This window comes from Stylophora pistillata, chromosome 2 (genome assembly GCF_964205215.1).
Source record: "Stylophora pistillata chromosome 2, jaStyPist1.2, whole genome shotgun sequence".
NCBI lineage: Eukaryota > Metazoa > Cnidaria > Anthozoa > Scleractinia > Pocilloporidae > Stylophora > Stylophora pistillata.
Window position 1 is genome coordinate 18,212,201 of NC_142520.1, and position 17,113 is coordinate 18,229,313.

A 17,113-nucleotide genomic window follows, 5' to 3' on the forward strand; every position below is an offset into this window, starting at 1 on the left:
ACTGTAAATATTTGGAAGAATTCAGGCTTCAGTTGGGCGTAACAGATGCCTACTACATGTAGATACTAGTTACTGTTGGTACAAATTCCAGCTGAGCTGCTGTGTGAAGCTAATTAAGGGAAGTGAGGTACATTTTAACAGATATTTTTTCCTTGTTCCTTGTAAATATAGTAGGGTCTCAACTGTTGTTTGTTGTAAACTAAGTGTTTACCATGCATGGAAACTAAGTAAGTCTGTTTAGGTTTTTGGATTGAAGAGCACTCGATCACCATTATCTCTCAGGCAATTTTTTTATTTTATTTTTATTCTATACAGTTCCACTCTCTCTTTGCAGGGCTCAACACTTACTTTTCAACTTCCTAGCCAAGTGGCTGGTGACATCTTAGATGTTACGACAATGTCAGTTCATTTACTAGCCAAACTGGCTCGGGGAAACGGAAAACCACCACCCAAAACTGAATTTCTACTAGTCTGTGGCTAGTGGGCTACCATTAGTGTCCAGCCCTGCCTTGGCAGTGTAACAGACACTTTATTTTAATACTATGAAATGGTAATCGTTAGGATCAACTTGTTTCTCACGATTACAGGCAGATGATACACCCAAGACCAAGTATTCCTAGTCTGTGTATTGTCTTGTATGATGCATTGTTTTGCATTACTGTAAGTGCAGTTTGTAGTGAAAAAAGAAAAACAATTTTGACAAACTCTTTTACTTTTGTAGATTCCACAGTGGTGTCTTGAAACTCGCATTGACAAACGCAAGTGTGTGGCTTGTACGCAGCCCAGGAGGGTTGCTGCCATGAGTGTTGCTCAGCGTGTAGCTGACGAATTGGATGTCACCATAGGTCAGGAGGTTGGGTACACAATCCGATTTGAAGATTGCACTAGTCCTCGCACTATTATTGAAGTAAGGAAGAAAAAGTCAATTTCATCCTTAACTCTGTAACTTCCAAGATCTGATTGTTGATTCTTACCTCTAGCTGCTTAATATTTATTCACTTATAAGGTGCAACATTTTTGACAAGAAAATAATTATGCTTGTTTGATCAAAATCTGCTCAAAACTTGGGGTGCATCTTATAACCAAGTATTTTCGCGCAACAAAATCTAGATCACAATTTTTAGCAGAACTTATAGTTACAAAAATGTGAGAAGAACACTAACTGTAGGTCATTAAATTTGTTAGATCTGGTGGTTATAAAAAGAACTACATGTAGGGTGGCCCTGAAAAGAGCTGTTGTGGTGGTTGTGAAAGAACTGTTTCTTATACGGCCTCCGTCAGATGACCACGAAACTAATCCCACCCAAGCAGGGCTTTTTGTTCTGATATGTAGCAAAGATTGCATGTAATCCAATCCTTTATTCCTATGAATTAAAAAGGAATACTTCTTTTAGAATAACTTCAAAAGATTAACAACAAAAGCAAACTTTTACTGCAAAAGCAAACAAATGGAAATTTGCGTACGTTCTTAACAGCACATGCTCAGTAACATGATATCCATGAGTACAAAACAACCGTTTGAACAACGTTTCAAATTCCTCAAATTGTGTTTGTGTCACTCTCTCGAAAAGTTCCTTCTCTGAATAAACAATGTAGAGATAACACTTACCCTTTTCGTCCATCCAGCCTCTTTTGTGCACTGAAACTTGCATCCTCTGTGGTGTGATGATATTCAGTTGTGAAACTGGGAGTTTTTCGCCATTTGCTTTCACTGCCAAAGCAACTGTGAAACTTTTTCAGATCCATCACACCTTTTGTTGACTCTCAACCTTTTGGTGCATCTTGTAACCAAGTATTTTCACAAAACTTTCCATTTGGGAACTTGGCTTGACTAAGTTGCAAAGTTTGGGATGCATTTTATAACCGAAGTGCATCTTATAACCGAATAAATACAGCAATTAAGTCTTTAGGAGAATTTGGTTAGGTCAAAATAAAAATCACTAGTGGGAGATAGAGCGTTAAAAAACAGGAAGGAAGGAAGAGGGTTTGAGAAAATGCAATTTAAGGTTTAAGTCTGGCCTTTAGCTCTGTCTCAGTTGTCTGAACAAATGAGATAATCATTCCTGACTGTAATCTTAAAGCTCATTTTAATTTGTTTCCAGGTACATGACAGATGGTATGTTGTTGCGTGAGGCTATGACTGATCCTCTACTGGATCGTTATGCAGTCATTCTTCTTGATGAGGCTCACGAGAGAACTCTTGCTACTGATATCCTCATGGGTCTACTGAAAGAGGTACAGTGTGTGCATGCATGTGGAGATTTCATATTCTTACAAGAACTATAGGCAACAAAACTGTTGACACATTGACCTATTGAACCCGCCCGTTACTTCATTGTCAATCTCTTTTGTCCTAACTGTAAGTTGCGTGGTAATCGCTTTCCCCCAAATCATTTTTCATCATCAGGGCTCAACACTAATGGTAGCCCACCAGCTACAGACTAGTAGAAATTCAGTTTTGGTTAGTGGTTTTTGATTTCCACCAGCCAGTTTAACTGGTAAGCAAGCTGAAGTTGTCGTAAAATCAAAGATGTCACTACTAACTTGGCTAGTAAGTTGAAAAGTTGGTGTCAAGCCCTGATCTTGCTGTTGTCAGTGATATTTTTGCTCCAAATAGGCAACTTTGAATTAGGGAAGGGGTGCTTTCAGTGATTTGCAGTGTGGTACAGATAGTGGTGTTACTTTACACATAAGAGAACTGTTTAAACACAAGGGGTTAGTTTTTTGTACAAGGTCCAACCAAAAACATGGTTTTAGTCAATCAAGTGGGCCTTAGGTTTCCCTTCAAATGGATCAAGTTAACTAAATACATGTCAGTGTTCTTTCCACTGTCAGCTTTTGACCCTCTCGACACTGTTCACAAAAATACATGTTCAGACAAATAGGTAATTCATTTTGGTAATATAAACTAAGTTGAAATTAATGTAAATTGGCCACCGTAAAGTGTTAGAAAACTGATGTTTCAAGGGTTAGCCCTTTGTCATTTACTCTGACGAAGGGCTAACACTTGAAATGTCAGCTTTTTAACTCTTTGCGGTGGCTAATTTACATTTCAACTTAGTTGATATTACCAAATTATGTTATTACCCCCACCAATGCGGCACCACAGTTTCTTTAGAAACTTACCCTCTTTGTTCAAATAAATGGTTTGGTGCTAAATTGAAGATAATGTAGAATGCAGTTTTGTTCAACAACGGCTAAAATTTGTTTAAATAATCAGACCGTTGTGCGTTGTAATAGTGATGCTGATTGTACACGTGCAGGTGACAGTGCATTGGTCCGCTGTTACACCTGTAACTTACAGGAGTTGTATAAAATGCGTCTGTTTTCCACAGGTTGTGCGACAGCGACATGACCTTAAGATCATAATCATGAGTGCCACCTTAGATGCTGGGAAATTTCAGGAATATTTTGATGAATGTCCACTCATGACAATCCCTGGACGAACATATCCCGTAGAGATCTTTTACACTCCTGAACCTGAACGAGACCACTTGGAGGCAGCCATTGGAACAGTGGTACAGACTCACATGTGTGAGGAAGTGGAGGGTGACATTTTGTTGTTTCTTACTGGGCAAGAGGTGTGTGTTCAAAGTTCTTGATGCACTGTTGAGTTTAGATTGGCATGTTTTGTTTAATCCTTAAACACCCTTCCACTACCAAGGTATCATTGGTAACTCTCTCTACTGTCTGTCATTCAATTCTTATGATGTCATTTAAGAGAATTTGGTAGATGATCAATTACTGTAATTTCCAACCGTTTACCAGCATGGCCAATTGCATACAGTGAAAAAAAAATTCAATAGATTACCCGCACTGGTGGATAACCCACACCTTAAAAGCTAAGGAAAGTTGTACAAAACTGCTATAGAATTCACATGGTTGCATACTTGACAGAATGCAAATTCGTGGCCACATTTTGTGTGAACGATCATTCAGTGCCATGTTGATTTGTTGATTTCTCAAAAAAAATCGATATCTCTGGTTCTACTGGGCTTAAAAAGTCCCTAAAGTGGGAAAATTCTCTTCAGCTCCAGGTAGTGTTGACTGGAAATTTGTCACTGACACGCTGGTTATCCTTGGTTTATTTTTGTCACCATCAAGGTTTTGTTTACATGCATGCAGAGAGTAACTTGTTCGTCGCGCAACTAATTGTCTGTGAAATAAACTTGATTGGGCATCATATTTTCGTGCTGCTTTGTGGCACTCTTAATACAATAAAATTCACCTGAGAGGTGGAATCGCAGGTAGGTGAGAATTTTTTTCAATTCAACCGCCAGTAGATTTCAAAATTGTCACATAACCCACACCTCCCTATTACCCGCAGTGGCGTGTGTTAAAGGCAAAAATCAACAGATTACACGAGGGTAAACGTCCAGAAATTACGGTAATAGTCCCCTGATCAATATTTTTTCTTTATTCCCATCACTTGTCTTCTTGATATTGTATTGTCATTGTAAGGAGAAATTCTGTCTTGGTCATTCGTGGGAGCTAAAGAGTTAAACTCCTAAGAGTGATAAGCATCTAACTCTCCCAACAACGTCACCCCTGAATCAAACAATTAAGGTCACGAGAATATTTAAAGTGACCACAACTTAGAAAGCTCTTGATTGTTCAGAAAAAATTATCCATGTCAGCACCTTAGGAAATGTATAAGAGAAAAACAATGCCGATGTAAGGATGTAGTGGGTGAAAGGTGCTCAAATTTCAACATCTAAATTGCATTTACTTTAAAAAATTCTTTGATTAGAATGACTGTAGAGTTGATTAACATTAGGCCTGAAATTAAGAAAAAATATCCTTTATCAGCTTTTGGTGTGTAATTGGCAAAAGTGGTTCAAGTAGATGACTTTTAGTTCCACTTTTTTAAACAAGAACTTAAAGTGCTATTTAACCCTAGCTTTGAAGGACCATTCATTCTTGAATGACATTTTGCAACAAATACGAGTATTGTATTAATTTTTTGCAGTTTGTATATATTTTAAACAAAGTTAAACTAAGTTAAAAGTAGCCTTTCAACATTATACTTTATTCTCTCCATTTAGGAAATTGAAGAAGCATGTAAGAGACTGAAGAAGGAAATTGATAACCTGGGACCTGAAGTAGGCGAGCTCTGCTGCATCCCTCTGTATTCAACTCTTCCTCCACAGCAGCAGCAGCGCATCTTTGACGCTCCTCCAGCAAAAGGCCCTAATGGTGCCATTGGGCGCAAGCGCGTGGTGTCCACCAACATTGCTCAAACATCTCTTACCATTGATGGTGTGGTGTTTGTTATAGATCCTGGATTTTCCATGCAGAAGGTCTGTCTTACTTCAGTATTTGATCACTTTCTACTTTTCACAAAGTATTTTACCGTGTTTCTTGTCTCTTAACAGGCATGGGACAAAGAAAATGTTCTGAGTTTCCTTAAGGAATCCAACCCCAGACGGTTGGATTCAGTGTGCAGGTTTAATTCCTCATGGGGTCTCAGAACTTTTTCTCTGTCCCATGTTTGTGACAAGATCAAAAAATATCAATAGCTTTTTCTTACAAAGCTCAAAAATATACATCTTTCTAATTCTGCATAATTATAATTATTTTATTGTTCCTTATCAAGGTTGACTGAGTATAAAGTCATTTTGTCTTTGGTTTGTCTATAATAGGTGTACAATCCACATATCCGTGTAGAGTCACTGTTAGTTTCTGCCATATCAAAAGCCAGTTCACAGCAGAGAGCTGGCTGTGCTGGTCGTACATGTCCTGGCAAGTGTTTCAGATTGTACACAGAGGAAGCTTATCAAACTGAGATGCAAGACAATACCTACCCTGAAATCCTGAGGTCCAACCTTGGTACTGTGGTGCTACAGCTGAAGAAGTTGGGCATTGATGACTTGGTGCATTTTGACTTCATGGATCCTCCTGGTAAGTTCAGTACTTGTGAGCAAGCTGGTACATGTGTATTGGCCCTTGATTTGTGGTGATTCCCATCCTCGGAGACCCAGGGGCTCTGAGTCAATTTCAAGTTAAGGGCAGAAGAGCCCCTGGGGACATTGTCTTACAAGACTAGTTCCAAACGGTCGCAGTCATTCTGGCATCTGATTGGTGCCAGAAAATCTGTGTTTTTCTGTCCAATCAGAGTGAAGTGTCCTTTAGAGTCCTCTCATGTGTTTTAACACGCACATATACAACAAGCTCTGTTGCTCGCTATATTTGTTTGGGCCGTGTGACGAAGCTTTGCCCGAGGTGAAAAGTTTCAGTCTCAGCACACAGTGTAAGAGAAATCGATCAGATTGTCCGCGAAATCTTACCGGAAATTATACTGAATACTTTCACAGGTATCACAAGAGAACGTGTTTAAAAGTTTGCGAGGTTCATATAAAGCATAATGGTTGCAAGCATTGATATGTCACTTTAAATGTTAGATGAGATGTAAGCCTAAATCTCTCAAGATTTTTTGTATAATTTGCTGTAACTGAAACTTTTCAATCCCGTAAAGCTATTTCGTCGCAAGGGCCAGGCAGGTATGTCGAGCAACTCGCACTTACGCAACTTTTTGTGCACGCCCGGCCAAACTCTAATGTGATCTTCGCTTGCAAAAAAAGAAAAGCTAAACGTGGAAACTTTTGTTTATTAGATGTGGGTAGATAACCCTGTACTAAGCTGACATTTACAATAAGGAAAGCTCGCCCTTTCCATCCAAGATTTCTTGGTCCAGTTGGTTTTGTTTTCCCCAATGAAAGCTGCATCGATTCTCAATGATCAAAGGTGTTTAACTTGGTCTTCAACAATCGACAAAAGAGGTGAAATGACAATGACCAAGGGACTAGAAGAGAATCTGTGGCCTTTCTGTTGTGTTTCACGGATTTAAGTCAGACGAATTACTACAACTCAATACAAACTCAACATCTCTATTTTCAACATGGCGATTGTCAAATCTACAAGGTGCGCACGTGGCATGCGTGCGCATATGTGACAGATACCGCGGGCCGGCATGCCCGACATAGCATTCCTCCCCCCCAAAATTTCAGAACTAATCTAAAATAATTGAGTTCAGTTCAGTTCAGTTCATAGGTTTAGTTTTTCAGGGGGTTTCCGCAGCCGACTGGGATAGCGCCTAGGTGGTGGTGTTGCAGAACTGCTGGTCGTGATCTCGTTCTGGCTGCTAGGAGATTTGCTCGGTTGGTTGGTCACATCTATGTCTATGGTTGGTAATTTCTGCATATCATTCGCAGAAGGAGGTTGTGGTTCTTCACTTTCGGCGCTGCATGTCGCTGGTGGAATTCCTACTAACACAGCTGGGTCTAGGTGTGGGGAGAAGTACTCCTTATTAACGCTCGGAGTTACTGCAGTCTCCTTAAGTTGATCGATATGTCGTCGCCATACTGTATTTGGTCCGACTCTGACTTCGTAGGATAAGGGTCCAGGGTGAGCTGTGATGATACCAGGAACCCACTTATCTCCGCTTCTGTAGTTTCGTGCAACGACAGCTTGACCTACGGTTAACTCACGGGTAGGGTTGTGGCTGGATCGTAACTCTTGGTCTTGCTGCTTTTCTTCCACTCGCTTCCGTATGTTAGGCTTCAATATGTCGAGTTTCGTTCTGAGGTTTCTTCCCATGAGGAGTACCGCTGGTGCCTCACCAGTCAGCGCATGTGGTGTAGTTCTGTAGGCTAGCAAGAAGTTTGCCAGTTTCCAGGAGAGGGTTTTCTTCTCAGTCAGTGCTGCGCGTAGAGCTTGCTTGAATGTCTGTACAAAACGTTCAGCGCTGCCATTTGTAGCTGGGTGATACGGCGCTTCCCTTTTGTGTTTGATACCATTATTCCTCATGAATGTTCTGAATTCGTCTGATGTGAATTGTGGGCCGTTATCACTGACCAGTTGTTGTGGTAATCCGTGTGTCGCAAACAGCTTTCTTAGTTCCTCAATTGTTCTTGCAGCGCTTGTAGTGGTCATTGGTATTACTTCGGGCCATTTTGAGTGGCTATCCACAACAATGAGAAACATTGTTCCCAAGAATGGTCCCGCAAAATCTATGTGGATACGTTGCCATGGGCGTGCTGGCCACTCCCACGTATGAAGTGGGGCGGTCTTAGGATTGTTCTGGGTGAGTTGACAGCCAGTGCATCCTTTTGCTGTTTGCTCGACTTCCTTGTCCATTCCTGGCCACCAAATGTAGCTCCTAGCCAACGCCTTCATCCTTACGATTCCGGGGTGGCCTTCATGAAGTTGTTCTAACAACTGTGTTCGGTACTTAGGTGGAATTATCACTCGAGAGCCCCACAGAAGGCAACCATCCTGTAATGTAAGTTCATCCTTCCTTCTGTAGAATGGTTCCAATTCTTTTTCACTGACTGGTGGCCACCCTTGTCTCGTGTGTTCTACCACACGTGATAATACCGGATCTCTCTGGGTTGCTTGACGAACCATATCTGCATTGACTGGCAGTACTTCGAGCTGTGACACTTGAAAAATTTCCGCTGGATCAGCTACTTCCTTGCTGTACGCCTTTTTCAAGGGTAGGCGTGATAGTCCATCCGCGTTTCCATGTTGGGTGGTGTTTTTGTACTCAATGCTGTACTTGAATCCTGCTAGGAACAATGCGTAACGTTGTAAACGGGAAACTGTCATGGCTGGTATCCCTTTCTTGGGGTTAAGAATTGAGGTCAGAGGTTCATGATCTGTGACCAGCGTGAAATGGCGGCCGAATAGGTATAGGTGGAATTTCTTGACTCCCCAAACCAAGGCTAAGGCTTCTTTGTCAATCTGGGAGTAGTTTCTTTCTGCTCTCGTAAGGGTGCGTGACGCGAAGGCTATGGGCCGTTCTGAGCCGTCTTCTATTACATGCGATAGTACGGCCCCGACTCCGACTTGTGAGGCGTCGCATGCTAGTTTCAATGGTCGCTCTGGATCATAGTGGGTAAGTACCATATCTGATGCTATGAGTTTCTTCACCGAGAAAAAGGCTTCTTCACACTCTGCGGACCACTTCCACGGCTTGCCTTGTTCTAAGAGCCTGTTCAGGGGGTTGAGGGTGGTTGCGAGGTTGGGTAAGAACTTATGGTAATAGTTTACCAATCCCAAAAATGAACGGACTTGTTGAACGTTCTCTGGCCTTGGGGCATTGACGACGGCATCAACTTTCTCTTGGGTCTTGTGTAGTCCGTATTGGTCCACTTCGTGTCCGCAGTAGGTGATCTTTGTCTGGAAAAATTCGCATTTCCCGCGATTTGCTCTCAGGCCATGTTCCTTTAACCTCTTCAGTGTTTCCTCCAGGTGGGCGAGATACTCTTCGTCATCTTTTCCTGTGATTATCATATCGTCTAAGATGCAGCTTGTCCCTTCTATTCCTTCTAAGATTTGATCCATTGATCTCTGCCAAATGGCTGGGGCTGACGTTATTCCAAATACCAGGCGATTGTATCGGTACAATCCTTGATGGGTGTTGACTGTCAGGTACTCTTGTGACTCTTCCTCCACTTCCATCTGGTGGTATGCCTGTCTAAGGTCGATTTTGGTGAACTTCTTCCCCCCTGCCAGCTTAGCAAATATGTCGTCAATGCGAGGGAGAGGGTACTCCTCTGACTGCAGTTGGGGGTTTACTGTGATTTTATAGTCACCACAGATCCTTACTGTACCGTTTGGTTTGACGATGGGTACAATAGGCGTTGCCCAGTTGCTGAAGTTGACTTTGCTCAGTATTCCTTCTTCCTCTAAACGTTTCAGCTCAACTTCGACTTTGGGTTTCAAGGCATATGGAACAGGTCTTGCTTTGTAAAACTTGGGTTGACTGTTTTCCTTAAGCGTTAGTTTTGCTTTGGTGGACTTGAGTGTGCCAGTTTCGTTTTGAAACACTTCACTGTACTCGTCCAGGAGTTTCTCTAATTTCTTTTGGGTTTCTTGTGGTGTCTTCTCTTTTGAAATGGCGCAGATCTGTTTCCAGTCGAGTTGTATCTCGTGTAGCCAATCTCTTCCAAACAAGGCTGGGCCTTGTGTCTCTACCACGTACAATGTTAAGTTCTTAACCTGATTGTTGTGTTCCACACGTACAAGGAGTTTTCCTTCTGGTTTCATCTTCTCTCCTGAGTAGGTTTTCAAAATGGCTTTGGTGTCCACCAGTGGTGTGTCTGCGAATATTTCCTTGTATTTCTGCAATGGAAGTGTGGATATTGCTGAGCCCGTATCGAGTTCCATTTTCAGGGTGTGTCCGTTGATCTTTGGTGTAACCCAGATGACCTCACCAGCTGTTACTTGGTTGACATTGTTTACTTCTAGTGATGCCACAAAACTGTCGTCATCACATTCATCACTCATCTCAAAAGAATGCAGACTGGGTTTATCAACTTTTCTTCGTTGGGTAGTGTTCTGATTTCTTCCAGAGCGGCAAACTCGTTGGATGTGGCCCAGTTTTCCACATTTCCGGCATGTTTCCTTCTTGAAGTAACACTCAGATGATTCATGTGTGGTGCCACCGCATCGATAACAATTATCACGGGGCTTCGGCTTCACATTATATACTCGTGCGTTTTCAGTGTTTATTTTGTTAACGTCGGATTCTTTACTACCCTGTAACTCTAAGGTATCTTTTGCCGCAGCTTCCATGGCAAATGCAATTTCCGTCGCCTTTGCTAAGGTCAACTCTGATTCGGAGAGTAATCGTTTCTGGATAAGTTCATTGTGTAGTCCACACACTAGTCTATCCCTTAATGCATCATTTAAGCTCGCTCCAAATTCACAATACAGTGTCAACTTCTTTAATTCAGCAATGTAAGTACTTACGGTTTCACCTTCCAGTTGGTTTCTCTTGTGAAAGCGAAATCGCTCTGCGATGAGCAGTGGTTTCGGAGAAAGATGTTTCTGTAGAGTTTCCACGATGGTTTTGAAAGACAGGCTGGATGGTTTCTCTGGGGCAGAGAGGTTTCGTAATAGCCCATACGTTTTGTTTGTCTTCCTTAATGTCGTTGGCGAGAAAGTATTGCTCTACTCGTTCAACGTAGGCAAGCCAGTCGTCGTTAGTTTCATCGAAGGCTTCTAACTTTCCAATCGGCATATTGTCCTAGGCCTGAACGTCTCTTTTGTGAGTTCTGAAAATCTCGTCGCCAATCTGTTGTGTTTCACGGATTTAAGTCAGACGAATTACTACAACTCAATACAAACTCAACATCTCTATTTTCAACATGGCGATTGTCAAATCTACAAGGTGCGCACGTGGCATGCGTGCGCATATGTGACAGATACCGCGGGCCGGCATGCCCGACATAGCACTTTCGAGCTCAAGAATTTGAACACTCTACACAGCAGTTGAAAGATTAAATTTCTTCCAAACCCCTTCCGTAACTGTCCGAAAACATGTCTCCTTTCCACGATGTTCTCGATGATTAGTTTTTTTTTCAGATTTTAATTAGCTAACTGGAAACACAGCTAAGCTTTCTTTAAGCGCTTGCTGAAGGTCGTCCACGAACTTAACGTTCTCTGCAACCCTGGCCATATTGCGAAAGACTTTACTATATAGCAACGAGTAGAATTTGGTGCACACAGAAAGCTACGTAAGCGTAAGCGCCAGTTGCTTGACATACCTGCGTGGCCCGTGCGACGAAATAACCTCACGGGATTGGAAAAGTCTCAGTCTCAACAAATTGTACAAAAAATCTTGAAAGATTTAGGCTTACATCTCATCTAACGTTTAAAGCGACATATCAATTCCTGCAACTATTATGTTTTACACGAACCTCGCAAACTTTCAAACACGTTCTCTTGTGATACCTGTGAAAGTATTCAGTGTATTTTCCGGTAAGATTTGGCGGACAATCTGATCGATTTCTCTTACATTGTGTGCGGAGACTGAAACTTTTCACCTCAGGCAAAGCCTCGTCGTACAACCCAAACAAGCATAGCGAGCAACAGAGCTTGTTGTATGTGTGCATGTTCAAACACACGAAAGGACTCCAAAGGACACTTCACTCTGATTGGACAGAAAAACACAAAGATTTTCTGGCACCAATCAGATGCCAGAACAACTGCGACCATTTGGAACTAGTCTTGTACGACAATGTACCCAGGGGCTCTTCTGCCCTTAACTTGAAATTGACTCACAGCCCCTGGGTCTCCGAGGATGGGTGATTCCCAGAAGTGTCATTTTCTAAGGAATAGCTCACAGTCTTGCAAGTAAAAGGTTGCGTACAAGCCAATCAAAGAAAGCTAAGATTTCATTCTTTTTTTGTCAATTTGATAGCACCAGAAACTTTGATGAGAGCACTTCAACTGCTGAACTATCTTGGTGCCCTTGATGACAATGGAGACCTCGTATTACTGGGCTCCATGATGGCAGAGTTTCCACTCGACCCTCAACTTGCCAAGATGGTGATTGCCAGTTGTGACCACAATTGTTCTAATGAAGTTCTCTCCATTACTGCCATGTTATCAGGTATACAGATATCAAGTCAACCTGTTGATTTACTTAAAAATACTTTTTGATAAATTGTTATCATTATAATTTATGAATGATCCTGGCTCTGTTTGTTAGTTCCTCAGGTGTTTTTGAGACCAAATGAAGCTAAGAAGGCAGCTGATGAAGCTAAGATGAAGTTTGCTCACATTGATGGAGATCACCTGACCTTGCTGAATGTTTACCATGCATACAAACAAAGTGAGTTTGACTTGTAACCTCTACTTACACTCTATGCCAAGCTTTTTGATGTTCTTGTTTGTACAATGATAACTAAAAAAAACACCTACTAATCTTGTCCTCCTAGTCCTTTCTGTACATTATGGAACCTTCTTTTTTTTCTCCTTGGGGGAAGATTTCAATTTAAACCTTTCACTGCCAAGATCTCATTTCTAATTCTTCTTACTCTCTGTCACAAAATTCTTGTAATGTTAGTGTGGAGAATTTGGTATTGGATCAACTCATTGGCTTCTCTATTCTCATCACTTGTCTGCTTGTTATTGTATTGAAGTTGTAAGCCGAGAAATTCTGTCTTGGTCACTCGTGGGAGTCAAAGGATTAAACTTATTTGCAGATAATCTGACAATTCAGGTTCATGAGTAACATTGCATTTACCAGTATAATGTACCGGTAACTCTTTGTTTGAGTTCTAGTGCAGAAATTGGAGCAGTTTTCTTTCTGCTGTTTGGGGGCTGGCTTGACACAGTCAAAGCCCAAAGATGTCCTTGGCTATTTCAAACAAAACTTTTTTATCCTTATTTTTAGACCACAAAGATACACAGTGGTGTTATGATAATTTTATCCAACATCGTTCTCTCAAATCGGCTGATAATGTGAGACAGCAACTTACCAGGATCATGGACAGGTTCAACTTTGCACGACGTAGCACTGACTTCAACAGTTTCATATGTGGTTGAAAATTACATCAGCAATTTGGACAGTGTAAAATTATGTTTGGCTACAATCAGGTTCTCTTTTGATGCTGCCAACATGTGTACAAGTAATTTGAGTACAGAATGTCCTACCAAAATGAAGAGTGGTTAGAAATGACATTTGTTTGCCAAACTGATGCAGCACAGTAACCTTATTTGAAGTACTTCAGATACTGACCATTAAATCTGTGAATCCTACCTCCTCACCCATCTCTCCCACTTAACTGTTGTGATGAGTAGGTGGCTCATTTGGAGAGGTCTGGACACTACCTTACTGTCAAAGACAACCAGGTGAGATATTAACATATTCCCTTTACTTACAGCACACGATTACAGTATCTAGAGGTCATAATTATAGTAATAGTACAACACTCTTTTAGCCTTGTTTTCATGTTGTGAAAATCCAAGCCAACTAGCAATTTCACTGTTTCCCAACTGTCCCAGATTTCTCTGATGTACCAGGAGATTGACAGATGTCTTTGCTAGATTCTTGGGTACACTGTTTTTCTTTGTGATGGGGGGGGGGGGTACTGAAGCTAAGCAACTAGAGGACTGGTAACAAGCTAAACTATTGACATCACTGACAGTAAAAAACGAAGCTGTAGTTGTGAAGGATCACCGATGCATCATGCTGAGAGTAGATAACTCCATGGGAAGGAACCCTCCAAATGTGTGGCTTCATAGCTCAGTTGTCAGTAGGGCCAAATAGTACCTGGGAGGCATGGGATCAAATCCCATCAGTCTGAGTTTTTTCCAGGCTCCTTTTCAGCAATTGTTAAAACTCTAATACAACTGCAAGGATCATTGCTTTGATTGATTTTTATCCGCAGGTCAATTGAAATTTATTTCACTATAATTATTATTTATCAACCATTAGGTGGTACAACTGCATCCATCAACTTGTTTGGATCACAAGCTTGAGTGAGTGTAGTACAATGAGTTTGTTTTGACCACCAAGAGCTACATTCGGACCTATATAGACAAAAAGGTTGACCAGTAAGGTTAGTGGTACTAAAGGGTTTCTTGAGTGTATTGATTTGGGGTGTTTACACAATAACCCTTTGTGACTGATCTGTGAAATGTTGTCACGAGTGCAAAAAAAAACAAATTCAACTGAATCTTGGTCAACTAAGGTGCATTAGAGCATTTACATGGAAATTCACCATAGAAATTGATATATATTATTATTATCATCATTATTATTATTATTATTATTATTACTATTATTATTATTGTTATGACTGTGATCTCCGGCAATTGACGATGTTATCTTTGTTTTCATCAAGACCTACTAGGAGGATCTAGTTTCTTTCTTGCCTTGTTTTAGGTCAGGTGTCGTTTTTGTATAAGGTACAAGACCTGTTACAACAATATCAAGCAAGATGACTTTATGAATCACGCATCAAGCTTTTTTTTATGGTGGCTCACTTATCGCACCATGAAGAAGACACTCTGCTGTGGTGTCAGTCTGTTTAACAATTAGATTCCATGTCGCCATGCATCTGTTCTGTTATAGGTGACAGATGAAGTCAAAATAGTGGTACGAACAAAGAGTGGAGCACTTGGCACTGCTGAGTGTAACTGAATGTTCTTACCACATTTTCACATCTTCTGTGATCTGTAATTGAAAAGTCACACTGCAACATGAATTCTGTCTGTTTTGTATAATAATAAAGTAAAAAAACTTTCAATTATGCTGTGGTGAATGTGTCTGCCCTCCAATAGACCAATCATAGTTCAGCTTACTACATGAACAACAAGATGTAGCATTATTGCAGAAGGCTTAACACAGGAGTGCATTAGAACAGTGGATAGAATCAATTAAGCCTAGAATGCATAAGAGACCTTTTAGAAACCTCAGGAGAACCTATGAACCTCTTGAATGACTGTTGTAAGACATTTTAAGAAAGCTTCCTGCTTGATTTTTCTACAGGTTGGTGAAGATTGCACCCCAGTACTATGAAACCAAGCATGTCATGGAAAGGATTGTAGAGAGGTTACAGAAGAACAGATGAAACTTCAAATGAACTGTGGACAACCTCATTAAGAAAAAAATAAAACATGTGAAAGAAAGAACTTGTAAAAAGCCTTATTGCTAAGAAAATCATGCCATCATCTTGATTTGGTTCTTTCTAACTTAAAAGTAAAACTAGATATGCTTCTGTTTTTCCTCTGTTTGCTTCCTGAGATCTTTCTTCCGAAGTTTTTTCAGCTAATGATATAGAAACAGTAACATTCAAGAAAAGACTCATAGGCCATCCAAGCATGTTAAACAGTTTGCAGCTCCAAATAAAACCTGCTCCCTAAATCCTTTAGTTGCTGATTTGTAACTTGTTGCTGTACATAGCTTTCAATCGCTTTCAATGTCTTTTTACTGTTAACTTTGAAACTTCAGAGACAGATTTAAATTCTCCCCTTCGGCTGCCTTAAATATTCTTGTAAATCAGCAAAGTGATTTCACCCATTAGTTAAGTTATTCCCTTTACCTGTTTTCTGATAGTAGTGGAGATAATGTGGCAAGAAGGAGTTGCATGTGCATTACCTCTTGGCATTCACGGGTGAAGTAATCAGCATGCATCTGAGTTCTACAAACTGGCTTGATTTGCAGGTCAGGGATCTTTAACCGAAATTTTTCCCACTCCTTGGTAAATGAAACAATTGAAAAACTGCTTAATAAAATCCAAGGAACACACTTTCATTGTGTTGTTATTTTCAACTGTTTAAAAGGAAGACCTTTGGGAAAACTTCAGATATCTTCAGGTAATTTAAGCAGCTGTTACTGATCTTCACTAATGCTTTGCGCCACACATTTTGCCAGATATTGAACATTGAATGTGGCAAATCGCAGACACGTTTATTTAGCACTTTGGCCCCGGAAACGGAGGAACATTAAATAAGCGAAAAACATCCGCCGGAAGTACGAAGTAGCCCCTTTGGGGCCCCCGGACAGGGAATACAAGTTTTTACACTAAGCCTGTTATGGACATAGTTTTATTTTACATTTACTTCTCTTTTCGTTAATGATACGAATAAACGACGCTCAGAGCAACCTGTAAACTGCGCAGTAATTAAACGCAAAATCATTAAAATAATTGTGGCAAGTTATTTTTTTTTTGAGATATGAAACTTTGCTGGAATTAAAATTGATTTACTTCATGAATATCATTTATGAGATTACCCTTACATGGAATCATAGACAATTTCCCTCAAAAACAAAATTAGACCCAAAATAATCGCAAGACAAATCGTAAGGTTACCATAACCATAAACAACAGCTGAGCTCCCCTTAAAGTAAATATCTAACTTGAAACTTACCCTCGACAACAAGACTAATGTTAATCCTCTTCAACTGACCATGTTCGTTCACCTCGCAGCTGTATTTTTTATTTCTTTCTTGTTCAGTAACTTTGATTCGGAGTCGCACACTAGTGCTGTTTTGTACAACAGTACCATTCATTCTCCAGACAATACGAGGAGCCGGTCCACCTTCCGCCGGGCACCATAAAGATGAAGAATGGTTGAGCAGGACAAACTGAGTCTTTGCGACTTCTTTTAGGCTTGTAGGAACTAAGCACAAACACAAAACTAATGAGACATCGAAATCTGTACACCTAAAACTATATATCTTCATCTTCCTACACCGACAATCTAGTGTAAGACTCGGTGTCTAAAGTTAGGTACATCTACGCAAAATCGTTACTAGGGTAACATCATCATCATCATCATCATGATGTTTATTTGTTCAAGCAGGTTGAATTTA

General features: G+C 40.6%; 2 pseudogenes across 1 annotated transcript in view; both read left to right on the top strand.

Moving 5' to 3' along the window:
* LOC148737522 (putative pre-mRNA-splicing factor ATP-dependent RNA helicase PRP1) overlaps window positions 1-15,668 on the top strand; it is a 21,868-nt pseudogene extending 6,200 nt beyond the window's left edge. Inside the window, exons 3-13 of the transcript XR_015996645.1 lie at window positions 722-921; window positions 2,103-2,235; window positions 3,336-3,581; window positions 5,046-5,300; window positions 5,643-5,901; window positions 12,209-12,400; window positions 12,500-12,622; window positions 13,187-13,389; window positions 13,594-13,644; window positions 14,231-14,349; window positions 15,287-15,668. The product of XR_015996645.1 is annotated as a putative pre-mRNA-splicing factor ATP-dependent RNA helicase PRP1 (transcript). The remainder of the gene's footprint in view (window positions 1-721; window positions 922-2,102; window positions 2,236-3,335; window positions 3,582-5,045; window positions 5,301-5,642; window positions 5,902-12,208; window positions 12,401-12,499; window positions 12,623-13,186; window positions 13,390-13,593; window positions 13,645-14,230; window positions 14,350-15,286) is intronic.
* LOC148737511 (uncharacterized) overlaps window positions 1-17,113 on the top strand; it is a 182,314-nt pseudogene that overhangs the window by 85,299 nt on the left and 79,902 nt on the right.